At 50.0% G+C, this 18,695-nt stretch overlaps 1 protein-coding gene across 1 annotated transcript in view; it reads left to right on the top strand.

Moving 5' to 3' along the window:
• The window catches only part of GALNT14 (polypeptide N-acetylgalactosaminyltransferase 14), a 707,004-nt gene that overhangs the window by 500,904 nt on the left and 187,405 nt on the right, over positions 1-18,695 (top strand). The gene's annotated exons all lie outside the window — the stretch shown is intronic.

Here is an 18,695-nt window from a genome sequence, read left to right as displayed (position 1 = left end):
CTGTGTGGGGTGATATATGAAGGGTGGCAATACTGTGTGGGGTGATATGTGAAGGGGGCAATGCTGTGTGGGGTGATATGTGAAGGGGCAATACTGTGAAGGGGCAATGCTGTGTGGGGTGATATGTTAAGGGGCAATGCTGAGTGGGGTGATATGTGAAGGGGGCAATGCTGTGTGGGGGGATATGTGCAGGGGCAATGTTGTGTGGGGGGGATATGTGAAAGGGCAATGCTGTGTGGGGGGATATGTGAAGGGGCAATACTGTGTGGGGTGATATGTGAAGCGGGCAATGCTGTGTGGGGGGATATGTGAAGATGCAGTGCTGTGTGGGGGGATATGCGAAGGGGCAATGCTGTGTGGGGTGATATGTGAAGGGGCAATGCTGTGTGGGGGGGATATGTGAAGGGGCAATACTGTGTGGGGTGATATGTGAAGGGGACAATACTGTGTGGGGTGATATGTGAAGGGGGCAATACTGTGTGGGGTGATATGTGAAGGGGCAATGCTGTGTGGAGTGATATGTGAAGGGGCAATGCTGTGTGGGGGGGATATGTGAAGGGGTAATTCTGTGTGGGGGGGATATGTAAGGGGGGCAATGCTGTGTGGGGGGGATATGTGAAGGGGTAATGCTGTGTGGGGGGGATATGTGAAGGAGCAATGCTGAGTGGGGTGATATGTGAAGGGGCAATACTGTGTGGGTGATATGTGAAGGAGCAATGCTGTGTGGGGTGATATGTGAAGGGGCAATGCTGTGTGGGGTGATATGTGAAGGGGCAATGCTTGTGGGGGGATATGTAAAGGGGCAATGCTGTGTGGGGGGATATGTGAGGGGGCAATGCTGTGTGGGGGTGATATGTGAAGAGGGGAAATGATTTGTGGGGGGATATGTGAGGGGGCAATGCTGTGTGGGGTGATATGTGAAGCGGGCAATGCTGTGTGGGGGGATATGTGAAGGGGCAATGCTGTGTGGGGTGATATATGAAGGGGGGCAATACTGTGTGGGGTGATATGTGAAGGGGGCAATGCTGTGTGGGTGATATGTGAAGGGGCAATACTGTGAAGGGGCAATGCTGTGTGGGGGGATATGTGAAGGGGCAATGTTGTGTGGGGGGGATATGTGAAGGGGCAATGCTGTGTGGGGGGATATGTGAAGGGGCAATACTGTGTGGGGTGATATGTGAAGGGGGCAATACTGTGTGGGGTGATATGTGAAGGGGCAATGCTGTGTGGGGTGATATGTGAAGGGGGCAATGCTGTGTGGGGGGGATATGTGAAGGGGTAATGCTGTGTGGGGGGATATGTGAAGGGGCAATGCTGAGTGGGGTGATATGCGAAGGGGCAATACTGTGTGGGTGATATGTGAAGGAGCAATGCTGTGTGGGGTGATATGTGAAGGGGCAATGCTGTGTGGGGTGATATGTGAAGGGGCAATGCTTGTGGGGGGATATGTAAAGGGGCAATGCTGTGTGGGGGGATATGTGAGGGGGCAATGCTGTGTGGGGTTGATATGTGAAGGGGGCAATGCTGTGTGGGGGGATATGTGAAGGGACAATGCTGTGTGGGGGGATATGTGAAGGGGCAATGCTGTGTGGGGTGATATATGAAGGGGGGCAATACTGTGTGGAGTGATATGTGAAGGGGGCAATGCTGTGTGGGGTGATATGTGAAGGGGCAATACTGTGAAGGGGCAATGCTGTGTGGGGTGATATGTGAAGGGGCAATGCTGTGTGGGGTGATATGTGAAGGGACAATGCTGAGTGGGGTGATATGTGAAGGGGGCAATGCTGTGTGGGGGGATATGTGAAGGGGCAATGTTGTGTGTGGGGATATGTGAAGGGGCAATGCTGTGTGGGGGGATATGTGAAGGGGCAATACTGTGTGGGGTGATATGTGAAGCGGGCAATGCTGTGTGGGGGGATATGTGAAGATGCAGTGCTGTGTGGGGGGATATGCGAAGGGGCAATGCTGTGTGGGGTGATATGTGAAGGGGCAATGCTGTGTGGGGGGGATATGTGAAGGGGCAATGCTGTGTGGGGTGATATGTGAAGGGGACAATACTGTGTGGGGTGATATGTGAAGGGGGCAATACTGTGTGGGGTGATATGTGAAGGGGCAATGCTGTGTGGGGGGGATATGTGAAGGGGTAATGCTGTGTGGGGGGGGATATGTGAGTAGGTCAATGCTGTGTGGGAGGGATATGTGAAGGGGGCAATGCTGTGTGGGGGGATATGTGAAAGGGCAATGCTGTGTGAGGTGATATGTGAAGGGATAATGCTGAGTGGGGTGATATGTGAAGGGGCAATACTGTGTGGGTGATATGTGAAGGAGCAATGCTGTGTGGGGTGATATGTGAAGGGGCAATGCTTGTGGGGGATATGTAAAGGGGCAATGCTGTGTGGGGGTGATAGGTGAAGGGGGCAATGCTGTGTGGGGGGATATGTGAAGGGACAATGCTGTGTTGGGTGATATGTGAAGCGGGCAATGTGTGTGGGGGGATATGTGAAGGGGCAATGCTGTGTGGGGTGATATATGAAGGGTGGCAATACTGTGTGGGGTGATATGTGAAGGGGGCAATGCTGTGTGGGGTGATATGTGAAGGGGCAATACTGTGAAGGGGCAATGCTGTGTGGGGTGATATATGAAGGGTGGCAATACTGTGTGGGGTGATATGTGAAGGGGGCAATGCTGTGTGGGGTGATATGTGAAGGGGCAATACTGTGAAGGGGCAATGCTGTGTGGGGTGATATGTGAAGGGGCAATGCTGAGTGGGGTGATATGTGCAGGGGCAATGTTGTGTGGGGGGGATATGTGAAGGGGCAATGCTGTGTGGGGGGATATGTGAAGGGGCAATACTGTGTGGGGTGATATGTGAAGCGGGCAATGCTGTGTGGGGGGATATGTGAAGATGCAGTGCTGTGTGGGGGGATATGCGAAGGGGCAATGCTGTGTGGGGTGATATGTGAAGGGGCAATGCTGTGTGGGGGGGATATGTGAAGGGGCAATACTGTGTGGGGTGATATGTGAAGGGGACAATACTGTGTGGGGTGATATGTGAAGGGGGCAATACTGTGTGGGGTGATATGTGAAGGGGCAATGCTGTGTGGAGTGATATGTGAAGGGGCAATGCTGTGTGGGGGGGATATGTGAAGGGGTAATGCTGTGTGGGGGGGATATGTAAGGGGGGCAATGCTGTGTGGGGGGGATATGTGAAGGGGTAATGCTGTGTGGGGGGGATATGTGAAGGAGCAATGCTGAGTGGGGTGATATGTGAAGGGGCAATACTGTGTGGGTGATATGTGAAGGAGCAATGCTGTGTGGGGTGATATGTGAAGGGGCAATGCTTGTGGGGGGATATGTAAAGGGGCAATGCTGTGTGGAGGGATATGTGAGGGGGCAATGCTGTGTGGGGATGATATGTGAAGGGGGCAATGCTTTGTGGGGGGATATGTGAGGGGGCAATGCTGTGTGGGGTGATATGTGAAGCGGGCAATGCTGTGTGGGGGGATATGTGAAGGGGCAATGCTGTGTGGGGTGATATATGAAGGGGGGCAATACTGTGTGGGGTGATATGTGAAGGGGGCAATGCTGTGTGGGGTGATTTGTGAAGGGGCAATGCTGTGTGGGGGGATATGTGAAGGGGCAATGTTGTGTGGGGGGGATATGTGAAGGGGGAATGCTGTGTGGGGGGATATGTGAAGGGGCAATACTGTGTGGGGTGATATGTGAAGGGGCAATGCTTGTGGGGGGATATGTAAAGGGGCAATGCTGTGTGGAGGGATATGTGAGGGGGCAATGCTGTGTGGGGATGATATGTGAAGGGGGCAATGCTTTGTGGGGGGATATGTGAGGGGGCAATGCTGTGTGGGGTGATATGTGAAGCGGGCAATGCTGTGTGGGGGGATATGTGAAGGGGCAATGCTGTGTGGGGTGATATATGAAGGGGGGCAATACTGTGTGGGGTGATATGTGAAGGGGGCAATGCTGTGTGGGGTGATTTGTGAAGGGGCAATGCTGTGTGGGGGGATATGTGAAGGGGCAATGTTGTGTGGGGGGGATATGTGAAGGGGGAATGCTGTGTGGGGGGATATGTGAAGGGGCAATACTGTGTGGGGTGATATGTGAAGCGGGCAATGCTGTGTGGGGGGATATGTGAAGATGCAGTGCTGTGTGGGGTGATATGTGAAGGGACAATGCTGAGTGGGGTGATATGTGAAGGGGGCAATGCTGTGTGGGGGGATATGTGAAGGGGCAATGTTGTGTGGGGGGATATGTGAAGGGGCAATGCTGTGTGGGGGGATATGTGAAGGGGCAATACTGTGTGGGGTGATATGTGAAGCGCGCAATGCTGTGTGGGGGGATATGTGAAGATGCAGTGCTGTGTGGGGGGATATGCGAAGGGGCAATGCTGTGTGGGGTGATATGTGAAGGGGCAATGCTGTGTGGGGGGGATATGTGAAGGGGCAATGCTGTGTGGGGTTATATGTGAAGGGGACAATACTGTGTGGGGTGATATGTGAAGGGGGCAATACTGTGTGGGGTGATATGTGAAGGGGGCAATACTGTGTGGGGTGATATGTGAAGGGGCAATGCTGTGTGGGGGGGATACGTGAAGGGGTAATGCTGTGTGGGGGGGGATATGTGAGGGGGTCAATGCTGTGTGGGAGGGATATGTGAAGGGGGCAATGCTGTGTGGGGGGATATGTGAAGGGGCAATACTGTGTGGGTGATATGTGAAGGAGCAATGCTGTGTGGGGTGATATGTGAAGCGGCAATGCTTGTGGGGGGATATGTAAAGGGGCAATGCTGTGTGGGGGTGATAGGTGAAGGGGGCAATGCTGTGTGGGGGGATATGTGAAGGGACAATGCTGTGTGGGGTGATATGTGAAGCGGGCAATGCTGTGTGGGGGGATATGTGAAGGGGCAATGCTGTGTGGGGTGATATATGAAGGGGGGCAATACTGTGTGGGGTGATATGTGAAGGGGGCAATGCTGTGTGGGGTGATATGTGAAGGGGCAATACTGTGAAGGGGCAATGCTGTGTGGGGTGATATGTGAAGGGGCAATGCTGAGTGGGGTGATATGTGAAGGGGGCAATGCTGTGTGGGGGGATATGTGCAGGGGCAATGTTGTGTGGGGGGGATATGTGAAGGGGCAATGCTGTGTGGGGGGATATGTGAAGGGGCAATACTGTGTGGGGTGATATGTGAAGCGGGCAATGCTGTGTGGGGGGATATGTGAAGATGCAGTGCTGTGTGGGGGGATATGCGAAGGGGCAATGCTGTGTGGGGTGATATGTGAAGGGGCAATGCTGTGTGGGGGGGATATGTGAAGGGGCAATACTGTGAGGGGTGATATGTGAAGGGGACAATACTGTGTGGGGTGATATGTGAAGGGGGCAATACTGTGTGGGGTGATATGTGAAGGGGCAATGCTGTGTGGAGTGATATGTGAAGGGGCAATGCTGTGTGGGGGGATATGTGAAGGGGTAATGCTGTGTGGGGGGGATATGTAAGGGGGGCAATGCTGTGTGGGGGGGATATGTGAAGGGGTAATGCTGTGTGGGGGGGATATGTGAAGGAGCAATGCTGAGTGGGGTGATATGTGAAGGGGCAATACTGTGTGGGTTATATGTGAAGGAGCAATGCTGTTTGGGGTGATATGTGAAGGGGCAATGCTGTGTGGGGTGATATGTGAAGGGGCAATGCTTGTGGCGGGATATGTAAAGGGGCAATGCTGTGTGGGGGGATATGTGAGGGGGCAATGCTGTGTGGGGGTGATATGTGAAGGGGGCAATGCTGTGTGGGGGGATATGTGAGGGGGCAATGCTGTGTGGGGTGATATGTGAAGCGGGCAATGCTGTGTGGGGGGATATGTGAAGGGGCAATGCTGTGTGGGGTGATATATGAAGGGGGGCAATACTGTGTGGGGTGATATGTGAAGGGGGCAATGCTGTGTGGGGTGATATGTGAAGGGGCAATACTGTGAAGGGGCAATGCTGTGTGGGGTGATATGTGAAGGGGCAATGCTGTGTGGGGGGATATGTGAAGGGGCAATGTTGTGTGGGGGGGATATGTGAAGGGGCAATGCTGTGTGGGGGGATATGTGAAGGGGCAATACTGTGTGGGGTGATATGTGAAGCGGGCAATGCTGCGTGGGTGGATATGTGAAGATGCAGTGCTGTGTGGGGGGATATGCGAAGGGGCAATGCTGTGTGGGGTGATATGTGAAGGGGCAATGCTGTGTGGGGGGGATATTTGAAGGGGCAATGCTGTGTGTGGTGATATGTGAAGGGGACAATACTGTGTGGGGTGATATGTGAAGGGGGCAATACTGTGTGGGGTGATATGTGAAGGGGCAATGCTGTGTGGAGTGATATGTGAAGGGGCAATGCTGTGTGGGGGGGATATGTGAAGGGGTAATGCTGTGTGGGGGGGATATGTGAGGGGGTCAATGCTGTGTGGGAGGGATGTGTGAAGGGGGCAATGCTGTGTGGGGGGATATGTGAAGGGGCAATGCTGTGTGAGGTGATGTGTGAAGGGGGCAATGCTGTGTGGGGGTGATATGTGAAGGGGCAATGCTGTGTGGGGGCAATGCTGTGAAGGGGCAATGCTGTGTGGGGGAATATGTGAAGGGGCAATGCTGTGTGGGGTGATATGTGAAGGTGGCAATGCTGTGTGGGGGCATATGTGAGGGGGCAATGCTGTGTGGGGTGATATGTGAAGGGGCAATGCTGTGTGGGGTGATATGTGAAGGGGGCAATGCTGTGTGGGGGTGATATATGAAGGGGCAATGCTGTGTGGGGGGGATATGTAAAGGGGCAATGCTGTGTGGGGTGATATGTGAAGGGGCAATGCTGTGTGGGGTGATATGTGAAGGGGGCAATACTGTTTGGGGGTGATATGTGAAGGGGAGCAATACTGTGTGGGGGTGATATGTGAAGGGAGGCAATACTGTGTGGGGGTGATATGTGAATGGGGGCAGTGTTGCGGTAGGGAAGATGTGAAGGGGACAAGCAGCTGCACACAAAATGAGGTGCTGCACAGAAAAAGTGTAGGGGTACCGTTGACTCTTAAACGCACTGAAATACAAGGTGCAATTTCCCACACACGGAAATTGCATGGTACATACGCACCATGCAGTTTCCATGCGGCTGCATTTTTAAAAAGGTGGCAGGACTTTTTCCCAGCAGAGTCATCGCACAAAACTGTGATTCGGAACTTGGCTGGAAGAAAATTTTACTAATCGGACCTCAATGAATTTTAATTCAATACCCCTGTACTACGCTGATCCCTGGCTCCCCGACTTTCTGGCTTGTCTGACTATCCGTTCTGGTTACCGAACTTTGGGTATGTTTTGACTACGATTTAACTGTACTTCTGTCTCGGTCTGAATCATGGTTTCTGACAGTAGGCGAAGGTCATGAATTCAGAAGATGCAGCCAATCCACTTGTTGGTAATATTTTTTCCAGATTGATTGAGCAGGATCACCGCATGGATCAGTTTGCCATGGCGTTACAAACGCTCCTGAGTCGCATGGCTCACCTGGAATCTCCCACTGTGGCTGCTCCGGTACAACCTGTGTTGCAGCCCATCCCTGCTGCTGCTCCAGTCTCTGTTCAGGCACCCGCCTCAAGTATTACCTCTGTAAGAGGTATGGCTGGTTCCCCATCGATTTGGGGGCGATTTGGGGGCGATCCAGTCCAATGCAGAGGGTTTCTCAACCAGGTTGAGATATACTTTGAGATGCTGCCCCAGGCATTTCCCACGCACAGAAGCAAAGTAGGTTTCGTGATATCTTGCCTGTCTGAGAGAGCCTTGGCCTGGACAAACCCTCTATAGAAGACGCAAAAACCTGTTGTCTTGAGTTACCCTGAGTTAGTGGCTTTGTTCCCACACGCTCCGCTTCTGCTGCCAAGTGCTTCATTTCCATCAGAGTACGAGAACTGTTGTTGATTACGCCATTGAATTCCGTACTCTGGCAGCAGAGGTTGCTTGGAACAATGAGGCCCTTGTGGCTGCTTTTTCTCTCGGATACCATCAAGGATGAGATAGTAGCCCGAGATATACCCACTGAGCTGGAGAAGTTGATCACGTGTGCCATCCTCATTGACTCCAGACTCAGAGAAAGACTCTCTTTTAAGGAGTGCTTGCGGAAGCCACCTGTACATTTGTCTCCGAGCTTTGCAGTCCCACCCTTACCTCCCTCACCTCCCATGCCTCCTGGTACTGAGTCGGTCAGTGAAGGTGAACCCATGCACTTGGGCTTCACGCGTCTCTCTGAGGATAAGAGAACCCTTAGGAGGAGGGAGAGATTGTGCCTTTATTGTGGCCAGGCAGGTCACTTTTTGAAGTCTTGTCCTACCCATCCAGAGAACGCCTGAACCTTGAGGTCCTGTCATGGACAGACCTTAGGTGACCTTATTTCGTCCCCAGTTATCCAGAAGGATAAGTCCCTGGTTTCGGTTACTCTTTCTTGGGCTGAGTCGTCCATCGAGATACAGGCTCTAAATGACTTTGGGGCTGCAGACCTGTTCATTGATGCTGCCTTTGTATCTTAGCACTCAATTCTGCTGCAGCTGCATAACACTCCACTTGCCATTGAGGCTCTTGACGGGAGACCTCTACAGCCTGTGACTCATGAGACTGTTTGGTTGTCCATGGTCGTAGGGGCTCTTCATCATGAGATAATCAAATTCCAAGTTATTCCCGCACCTAAGTTTCAGCTGGTTATCAATTATCCTTGGTTACAGAGGCACAACCCCTCTTTTGATTGGCTCAGTGCTGAGGTTCTCTCCTGGTCGCCACAATGCAGTAAGACATGCTTCCAGCAGGTAGCCAAGGTCCTGTGCACCTCTTCACTCTCCTCCCTGCCGGAGAAGTACCGCGATTTAAGTGATGTCTTTGACAATGGTCAAGCTGGCAGTTTGCCTCCACACCGGTTGTATGATTGCGCAATTGACCTTCAACCTGGTGGCACACCCCCTCGTGGCCAGGTTTACCCTTTGTCAGTCTTGGAGGATAAGGCCACGGAGGAGTATGTTGCAGACGCACTTTCTCTAGGTTTCATCCTCGTCTCCAGCTGGTGCTGATTTTTTCTTTGTGAAGAAGAAGAGAGGTGAACTGAGACCTTGTATTGATTATAGGGGCCTCAATCGTTTCACGATTAAGAATGCCTATCTGATTCCATTGATTACAGATTTATTTGACTGCTTCAAGGGAGCAACTGTTTTCACAAAGCTTGATTTGAGAGGGGCATACAATCTCATGAGGATTAAAGAGGGCGACAAGTGGAAAACTGCATATAATACCAGAACAGGCCATTATGAGTACCTCGTAATGCCTTTTGGCCTTTGTAACGCCCCGGCAGTTTTCCAAGAATTTATTAACGATGTCCTCCAAGATTTGTTGCAGTTATGTGTGGTGGTTTTATCTTGACGATATCCTCATATTTTCCAAGTCCCTGGAGAGCCACCACACAGATGTCTGTCGTGTGCTTTAGAAACTAAGAGAGAACAATCTCTATTGTAATTTGGAGAAATGCGAATTCCATTGTAAACAGGTTAAATTCCTGGGTTATGTCATTTCCACTGCTGGTTTTTTGATGAACCTAGGGAAACTTTCAGCAGTCCTACAGTGGCCCGACCCTTGGGTTTACGTCCTCTGCAGCGTTTTATTGGCTTTCCCAACTATTATTGGAAGTTTATTCATAACTTCTCATCTCTAGTCAAGCCCCTGACTGATATGACCAGAAAGGACGGTAACCCACAGAGTTGGTCTCCAGAGTCCATTAAGGCCTTTGAGAGTATCATGGCTGCATTTGTTTCTGCTCCTGTGTTGGCACATCCTGATCCTACGTTACCTTTTATTCTTGATGTTGATGCTTCTGAGACTGGAGTTGGCGCCCTTCTGTCTCAACATCCTACCTCTGAGAGTGCTTTGCATGCTTGTGGCAGCTTTTCCAAGAAATTGTCACCTGCGGAGTGCAATTATGAGATTGGTGACAGAGAGCTGTTAGCGATCATTTTAGCCCTGAAAGAATGGAGACATCTCCTCAAAGGTACCACTGTGCCGGTTCTCATTCTTACTGACCATAAGAATCTCACATTCTTGTCTGAGGCTAATTGCCTCTCTCCCAGAAGGGCGCAATGTGCTCTTTTCTTGTTAAGTTTCAATTACATTGTCTCATTCTTACCCGGTACTAAGAATGTGAGGGCTGACGCTTTGTCACAACAATTTTCCTTCACTTCCAAGCTGGAGTCGTTCCGGTTCCTGTGATTCCTCCTGATCATATTCTGGCTACGGTTCGCACCAGTCTTACTTCTCCTTTGGGTGACAAAATTCTTGCTGTTCGGGTCCATGCTCCTCCTGAGAAACCTTGTGACCACTGCTTTGACCCTGAGAGTATCCATACTGTCGTGCTCCAGACTTACCATTCTCCCAAGGCTGGGAAGAATCAACTCTATTGGGCCGTTTCCCAACAATTCTGGTGGCCTAGTCTACGTGCTGATGTAACCTCCTTCGTAACTGCCTGTTCTGTGTGTGCTCAGTAAGACTCCACGACACCTTCCAGTGGGCCTCCTACAACCCATACCCAATGGAGAGAGGCCCTGGACCCACATTTCTATGGATTTCATTGTGGAGTTACCCAACTCCCAGGGCAACACAGTCATCCTTATGGTGGTTGACCAGTTCCGGAAAATGTCTCATTGTATTCCACTTAAGAAGTTGCCCACTTCTAAGGAATTGGCTTCCATTTTTGCTCCGGAGATCTTTCGCTTACATGGGCTACCCAAGGTCATTGTCTCGGACAGAGGTAGTCAGTTTGTGTCCCGGTTCTGGCGAGCCTTTTGTGCACAGTTGGGAATTCAGCTTGCTTTCTCCTCTGCGTATCACCCGCAGTCTAATGGGGCAGCAGAAGGAGCCAATCAGTCCTTGGAACAATTCCTACTTTGCTATATTTCTGACCATCAGAACAACTGGTCAGACCTCTTACCGTGGGTATAGTTTGTTCACAATAGTGCCTTGAATTCTGCTTCCTGATTGTCCCCATTTATGGTGAACTATGGTTTCCAACCTTCCATGTTGCCTGACTGTTTTGTATTCCTGCATTAGAGGAGTATCTCTGTGGTCTTCGTTCCATTTGGGCACAAGTCCAGGAGGCTTTGCGACATGCTAATGATAGGTACAGACTCCATGCTGACCGCAGATGCCTGCCTGCGCCTTCCTACCAGGTTGAGGACAGGGTCTGGCTGTCATCTCGCAACCTCCGACTTAATTTTCCCTCTCTGAAGTTCGCACCTCGGTTTATTGGGCCCTTCCGTATTCTTCGCAGGATTAACCCAGTGGCTTACGCATTAGACCTTCCTTCTAATATGTGTATCTCAAATGTATTTCATGGTCTCCTTATTAAAACCTTTGGTCTGCTACCGCTTTACCACCTTGGTGCCACGTCCTCACCCTGTACACCCTGTACAGGTTAAGAACCATGATTATGAAGCACAGTCCATTGTTGACTCCCGTAGGTTCCGTGGGCGCATACAGTATCTGGTGCATTGGAAAGGGTTTGGTCCGGAGGAACGCTCTTGGGTCTCCTCCTCGGACGTACATGCCCCTGTCATCCTCCGTGATTTCCATAGACGTTTTCCCCTCAAGCCTGGTGGTCCTCCGAGAGGGAGGGGTCGTTGAGGAGGGGGTACTGTCAGGGCTGGGCTCAGCCCTTCCTTCTCTGAGCTGGCCACTCAGCTGTCTGCTAAATGCCAGCTCCTATCTCTCCATAGTGACTCACCTGTTGATGATATCCTAACAAAAACCTGGCCACTGCCCCCACCTATAACTGGCCTTCACAGCAAGGAGCACATGGGGGCGCATATACATGTAAGACAAAAACAATTCCATAGCTCAACACACTAACCAGTCTTTTGACCAACCAAATTACCTGTCTAACCATCTGTTAAAAGCAGTGGTTTAGTTAGCACACATTTGCAAATGCATGCTGCAAGGCCTCGTCATGGCACCCTGTGTTGCTTGCAGTCCTAACACTACAAATTTATAAGTGTCTCCACAGTGGAAGCACGTGCATGGAATGGATAGATGTGGGGCAGGTGAACCTGGAGGCAGCCCAAGCCGGTTAGACAGGTAATTTGGTTGGTCAGCAGACTGGTTGGTGAGTTGAGCTATGGAATTGTTTTTGTCTTACATGTTGATGATATCCTGCTCATCAGTCCTGCCTACTTAAGCCGTCCAACCCAGATGATCTTTGCCTTCGCCTTGGTCAACATTACAGAGACTCTCCTGCGTTTATGTTAAAGAGTTGCTTGGCTGACATTCCTTCTGGCTCCAGATCCTGCTTGCTGTTTCACTACACTGATCCCTGGCTCCCTGACTTTCTGGCTTATCTGACTATCCGTTTGGGACACAGGCGTCTTGGGACCTCACAACTCACTGACGATAGGCAGATGCTCTGGTCTGGGTGGTAGAGGATCTGTGTAAAAAGAGCTGTATGCAGCTGACAAGGGCTCCTGCGGCTTCTTCAGGTCCCACCACTGACTCTACTCTCAGACTGGACTTCCTATATCCCATTGCTCTACTAAACTATCACTGGGGATGACCACTCCGCCAGTCTCTCCAGGGATCCAAATTCAGCCTACAATCTGGGGGAACCCCAATCAATGGCCCTGTCCATGCCTTCCCTGTCCAGCTCACCTGGAGGTGCACCTCCCTCTAACACTGTCTCCTTCAGGACTAGGATGGCTAATGACACAGGGGCAGCCGGCATTTCAGGGACTTTATCTGGTTCTTGCTGGGCAGTAATCAGTCTCCAGGTCCCCGACCTGGCCACAGGCCATAACAGACTCCTCTTCCCCAATGTCCTCTTTCTTCGCAGGGGAGTCACCAGGCGCCAACTCTACCCTGCCTTTTAGGGATGATTCAAGGCCCTCTCCGGCCTTCTGGGACTTCCATGGCTGTAAGTAACATAGTCCTGAGTGCAGGTCCACGTTGTAGTATTGTGGCTCCTACTGGCTGGATGCAAGCCGGGTGAGTGGTTCGCCACAATTGCCACACTGGGCCCAGGCAGAGACCACCATGGTCAGGATCTGGCATTCTGAGCATAGCAAGCACAACTGCTCTGTCCCTTCAATCACCCCGAGGCCAATCCCCCACGATGTTCCAGCCAGACACCGGTGTCCACCAGTGCCCGCTCCTGCTGTTCAGGTAGCAAACGACCACCCTCCATCATATTCCTCTGCCTCGTGGTGTCTGCTGCTAGCAGGGAACACTGGGTCTCCTTCAGGGCGTGGCACCGCCCCTTCACTTCCAGACAGGCTGGCATCTGCAAAACTGATAGGCAGGCCTCTCCCTGGGCACACTGCTAACCCCTTGTAAGATGAACTGAAGTTTGCAGGCATGCTAATGGTTGCAGGACTTGTCCAGGCATGTCGTTCGGCACCGAGTGTGCCCGAGCAACTTGGGGTAGATGACCGCTGACTTTTCCGGTGGTTGCCGGTAACAACAATAAAGTTTGTAGCCAATATCTCACTGAAGGGAACATTTGTGGTACAGTCCCACCCACAGGCACCCGCAGGTTTACCCCGATCACCCCAGGCAACAGTAGACACTTCCAGGCATACTTTACTGTTAAATTCAGGAGTTTGAAGCAAAAGTTCAGATGTCCAGCATTAGCAGATCACTGGACATATTTGCAATCCAGTATGGGATATCCAACATAAGCAGATCGCTGGACATATTTGTAATCCATGGGCACAATCGCCCCCATTGTTGCCACGGATGACAACACATGGTACAAAGCTACTGAAATTGCAGGATTGGTATAAGTGTCCATCCCAGCGCTAGTTGGGGCAACTGGGTAAGCAGGCAGCAGCAATTGTCAAAGGCTCCCACTGGTTGCTATGGGCAACGACACTTATTATTGTAGTACTGAATAGCAGGCAGAGCACACAAGTCCTTCCCCAAGGTTCAATTCCTCAATGGTGGTGGAGCAAACACAGTTCCCCAGCTCGCTCAACTTCGGTTGCTAAGGGCAATGGCTGGCAGGTTACACGTGATCAGGTGATCCCGGTCGAGCCCCCAAATATAGCAGTACCCCCGTAGGAGTTGCTGAGTGTAGTGGTCCACCTGTCACCCTGCCCAGCCTGGCATTCACTTCTCAGTCACCTTAAGACAATGAACAGTAATGTGCTTGTTTTTGTTTGTTTTATTGAGGGAATCTAACTTGGATGGGGTAAGGGAAATACAGTATGGGATGCCCAGCGGATTGCATATCAATCAATTAGTTGATTGTATATCAATCATTTGGTTGATTGTTTATCAATCATTTGGTGGATTGTATATCAATCAATTGGGACAACTATATACATTTCTCTGTACAAGTTACCACCTCAGTTTCCTTCAGCACTTTCCTTGCTTGCAGACTATTCCTCTTCCTTCCTCCTGCACAACTCTTAACTCCCAGGAGTAGCTAGCACATGTAAGGTTAGGCCTGACACTGGCTCAGCCAGGCCTCAACAATCGCCCTTTACAGACCGTGGGCTCCTATAGTATAGTAGAATTAGAAAGTCTTTAGTACTAGCTGTCCTACTGATAGACTACTGCTCCCAGTCAGACCTCTTCAGGCCCTGCCAGCCCTCCTGGCTGCAGCTGCCCGACTCCACTGCCCATGACATTGCAGTCCTCACTACTGGCTATGCACCCATCTCTGACTGTTTCCTCTCAGTCCTCTCAGGCATGCCTCCCCAGTCCTCCTGACTGCACGTCACTCACCAGCCCTCCTAGCTGCAACCGGTGGTTCTCTCCTGAAGACTTGCCCGGCAGTACTAGCTAGTGTCCTCTCTTGCTCCTCCTGTGCCTCCCGTCCAGAACCATCACGCTTTCCTAAAGGGCTCCATCCTGCACCCGAGCCCAGGCCCAAGGTCACCCCCCCAGACTGGGAGCTCCCTCAAGGGCCCCGACAGCCTAGTACTCCATCTCCAGTTCTTCCACCTGACAACCCCCCCCAGCTGGGCTGACTCTAGGTATTTAAGGAGGCCTGCCCCCTGCCAATCCAGGTTGGGGATTGGACAGGGCTCCTTAGAACACCCCAGGCAGCTCCACCTCTCCTCTCCTTCTAGAATCCTCTAGAAAAAAGAGGGAGGTCACAGTGACGCTGCTTGTGAGTCACCATCTGCTAAACTCTGAGCCACTCCCAGCCCACACAAACCAAAACAAACTGGCCTTGCTGCTAGCCCGGCCTGCTTAAATTTACCTACACTCACAAAAAGAATCCTAATCTAGCACCTACCTATGTAGCGGGTGCTACAATAAACTATTCGATCCTTCCATCCCCATAAGTAAGCTCTGGTGAGCGGAGTGAAATGCATTGGGGGCATGGCCTGGTGGGGGCCCAGGCTGAGACAGCAATTCACTATCATACAGCAGGTCTTGATATGATGTGTGGTTCCCGGGACACCTATTCATCCTCTTGATGTCATTACCCATAGAATGGTACAAATCACTCCATGATGATCACAATTTTTTGGGTGCACCATGCAATCTCTGTAAATATCATGGTAAATTCCACTATTCAATTCACTCTCCAGAAGCTTTAACTTAAGGCAGGGGATGACTGGGCTGGGTGGCAAGGGGGCATTTGCCCACTAGGGTATTACTGATTAGATATGTTGGGCTGCTGGCTCTGATTGGAAATACTTCTAAATTGGGACTTGGATTGTAGAGGGACCCATAGACAGTGACACAGACTGGGAAATATATTGCTACCTGCTCTCTATTGAGACCTGTAATCACAGCATCTTGTAGGGGCACATTTTTCATTTGCAGCTCTAAGATGTTATGCAAACTGATAAAGAGAGCTGCAACAGAAGGTGATGATAGAAGATGTGAAGGTATGTGTCACAGTAAGCCATGACCTTTAGGATCACCTACCTTTCTCCTTGCCCACCAATCAATGTGGCACCATGGAATCCTTTGCATGGTATACTTGCCTTAGTCCACAGAAATCTGTCTCTGTCATGAAATGGCTAGCTGGCTGTGTTTGACCTTCTAGTCCAAGGTTCTCAGCCTTCCCCTGACTCTAGGAGTTTGAAAGGCCTCTTTGCTGGGTCACTTGATTGGTTGCCCAGCAGATCAGGGATCCTTTGTAAACATATGCTTACCCCTGATTGATCCCAATCCAGAGTGGGGTAAATCAAGCAGCTTATCACTATTCAACCATCACTTACAAAAGAGTCAAGCAGCTTTCTTGAAGCCCTCTAAGCACCCTTTAGTTCCAGTGTGAGAGTGTTGAATACAAATGATAATGGAAGCGCTGGCCGTGACAAACATTTAGTCAGCTTCAGCAGTCATTTAGCAAAGTCGGCGAGACTGATGCTTACTAAATGCTTAGTAATTATCCACTGAAGCTTACTAAATAGCTGCTGAACATTGTGGTCATCAGACTACATGCAGGAAATGTCCTTAATGTCCAATCAAGGTTTTAGGGGAAATGCTTCATAAAAATTTGGTGTGCAGGGAATCCGTAGGTTCCAAGTGTCTTATCATTATTTCCTTTGTAAAGCAGCCCAAGTAAGAGTAGAAAATTATGTGCCCTGCATGTCATACCAGTGAGAAGGATCATGGAAGCAGCTGCCCCCCCCCCCAACTGAGTCACAGCTAGAGCCCACCACTCAGCAGGGACAATACATTTTGCTAATTGCTGGGCTCTAGCTGTGACTCAACAGGAGGTATAGTGGAGTGTTGCAGAGAGACTACTGCTTCCACAAAGAGTGCTTGGATACTTCTCTACAGCATAGTGCTCCTCTGAGAGTAGAATGGACAATCTCAGGTGTTCTGCAGTGTCCATACAGTAACAGTGAAGAGTGCCAAGAGGAGGATAGAGCAGAGTGACCAGGGTCCTGACTCAGTGTTCTCTGTTATTAGCAGGTTGGTGTGGTCCTGACTAAGCTGTGATGCTGCTGCAGTGGAAGTCAAGGTTGGTTCTGGCTGCGCTGTCTGTTAGGGGTGCCTGGTTCATCACTAATTGTGCAGAAGTACAACTCATTTGGCAGGAGAAGCAGTTCCCATAGATGCATTTTATGTGTAATGTGATAATTTTTGTGTATTTAGCTCTAACTTAAAAACATACATGTATTTCTTGACAATTTTATTTTCTTTTTCATTAAAATTAAAGTGGGGATTAAATACCCTGTTAGTTTTTTACTCCAGTCTGTGCCCCTGCTGGGGTGATTCACTTTCTATGTTGGTCTTGGTGATCATTATCACAGTATAGAAAGTGATGGGAAATCCAAAATTATTGATTTGTTACAAGAACAAGAGGTAAGGGGTAATCCTCCATTGGGGAAACCTGTTATGGTGACTGTAGTCAAAGAGAAAATGTTCCCTCGTTTTAGATAGATCTCCTCTTACTTCCTGTTGTATCACTTGGACAGGAAGAGAAGATATCTTCCCCAGAGGACACACACACAGCAAAAAACTGCTTTTTAATTAAAATAATTAAGTAAAAATGTTTTGGGTTTACACTTTAAATAATGGATATAATATGGATTTAATTAATGGATTGGCGTATCAGGTTCCTCTAAGCTGATTGAGCTGAGTTGTGCTTCATGTTCCGTATACCCACCCCACACACACACACACTTTTGGGCATTTTTTTTTCCCCCGTGGTGGTGAGGTTGTACCTAGTTTTGGTAAGTATCCGCTCCCACTTGAGTTGGATTGCCTAGGCGATTTGTAGCTGGTGAGATTTTTTTTTTTTGGAAGAGGCTAAAGATCCTCTTTACTGCAATGTGTGTGTGTCCTCTTTGTGTGTGTCCTCTTTACTGCAATGTGCAGCACATCCTTAGGATTTGAGCTCCTTTCTACAAGGTAGTAGAATTTTCCCATGTATGAATCAATGAACCATCCCTGTACATCACTCTCCATGGTTCTGAAATTACTCTGTTAATCCTACAGATGGATACACTTAAGCCAGGTACACACTATCAGTTTTCTTTTCATTCAGCCCAACGGCTGAGGACCGAGGAGCTTGCTGTACTAACTATACGTTAGTACAGCCATCGGGCGGCACTGTGGTGTAGTGGGTAGCACCCTCGCCTAGCAGTAAGAAGGGTCGCTGGTTCGAATCCCAACCACGACACTACCTGCCTGGAGTTTGCATGTTCTCCCTGTGCCTGCGTGGGTTTCCTCCGGGTACTCCGGTTTCCTCCCACACTCCAAAGACATGCTGGTAGGTTAATTGGATCCTGTCTAAAGTGTCCCTAGTATGTATGAATGTGAGTTAGGGACCTTAGATTGTAAGCTCCTTGAGGGTAGGGACTGATGTGAATGTACAATATATATGTAAAACGCTGCGTAAATTGACTGCGCTATATAAGTACCTGAAATAAATAAATAAATAAATAAAATCTCCCTGCTGAGCCATTGTATTCTGATAGGAGACTGCCCTCCCACCAGAACACACTGGTCAGCACTCACAGCCATTGGCTGCCTATCAGAGGTTGGTTTTCCAGCAGGACAGGCTGGTTTCTGTTGAACCAGTCAGCACCACCTGATAATCAGCCTGTGTGTACCAGGCTTTATTGCTGTCACCCAATCTCTAGGAAGAATATAATGTTGTTATGATCCTAAACTAGCAGTGAACTGAAGGAGAAACCCATACTTGTTACAGCAGTACATCAGCTTTTGTA

The sequence above is a fragment of the Aquarana catesbeiana genome, linkage group LG04 (assembly GCF_042186555.1).
Source record: "Aquarana catesbeiana isolate 2022-GZ linkage group LG04, ASM4218655v1, whole genome shotgun sequence".
NCBI classification, from domain to species: Eukaryota; Metazoa; Chordata; class Amphibia; order Anura; family Ranidae; genus Aquarana; species Aquarana catesbeiana.
This window is presented reverse-complemented; position numbering and strand designations above follow the sequence as displayed.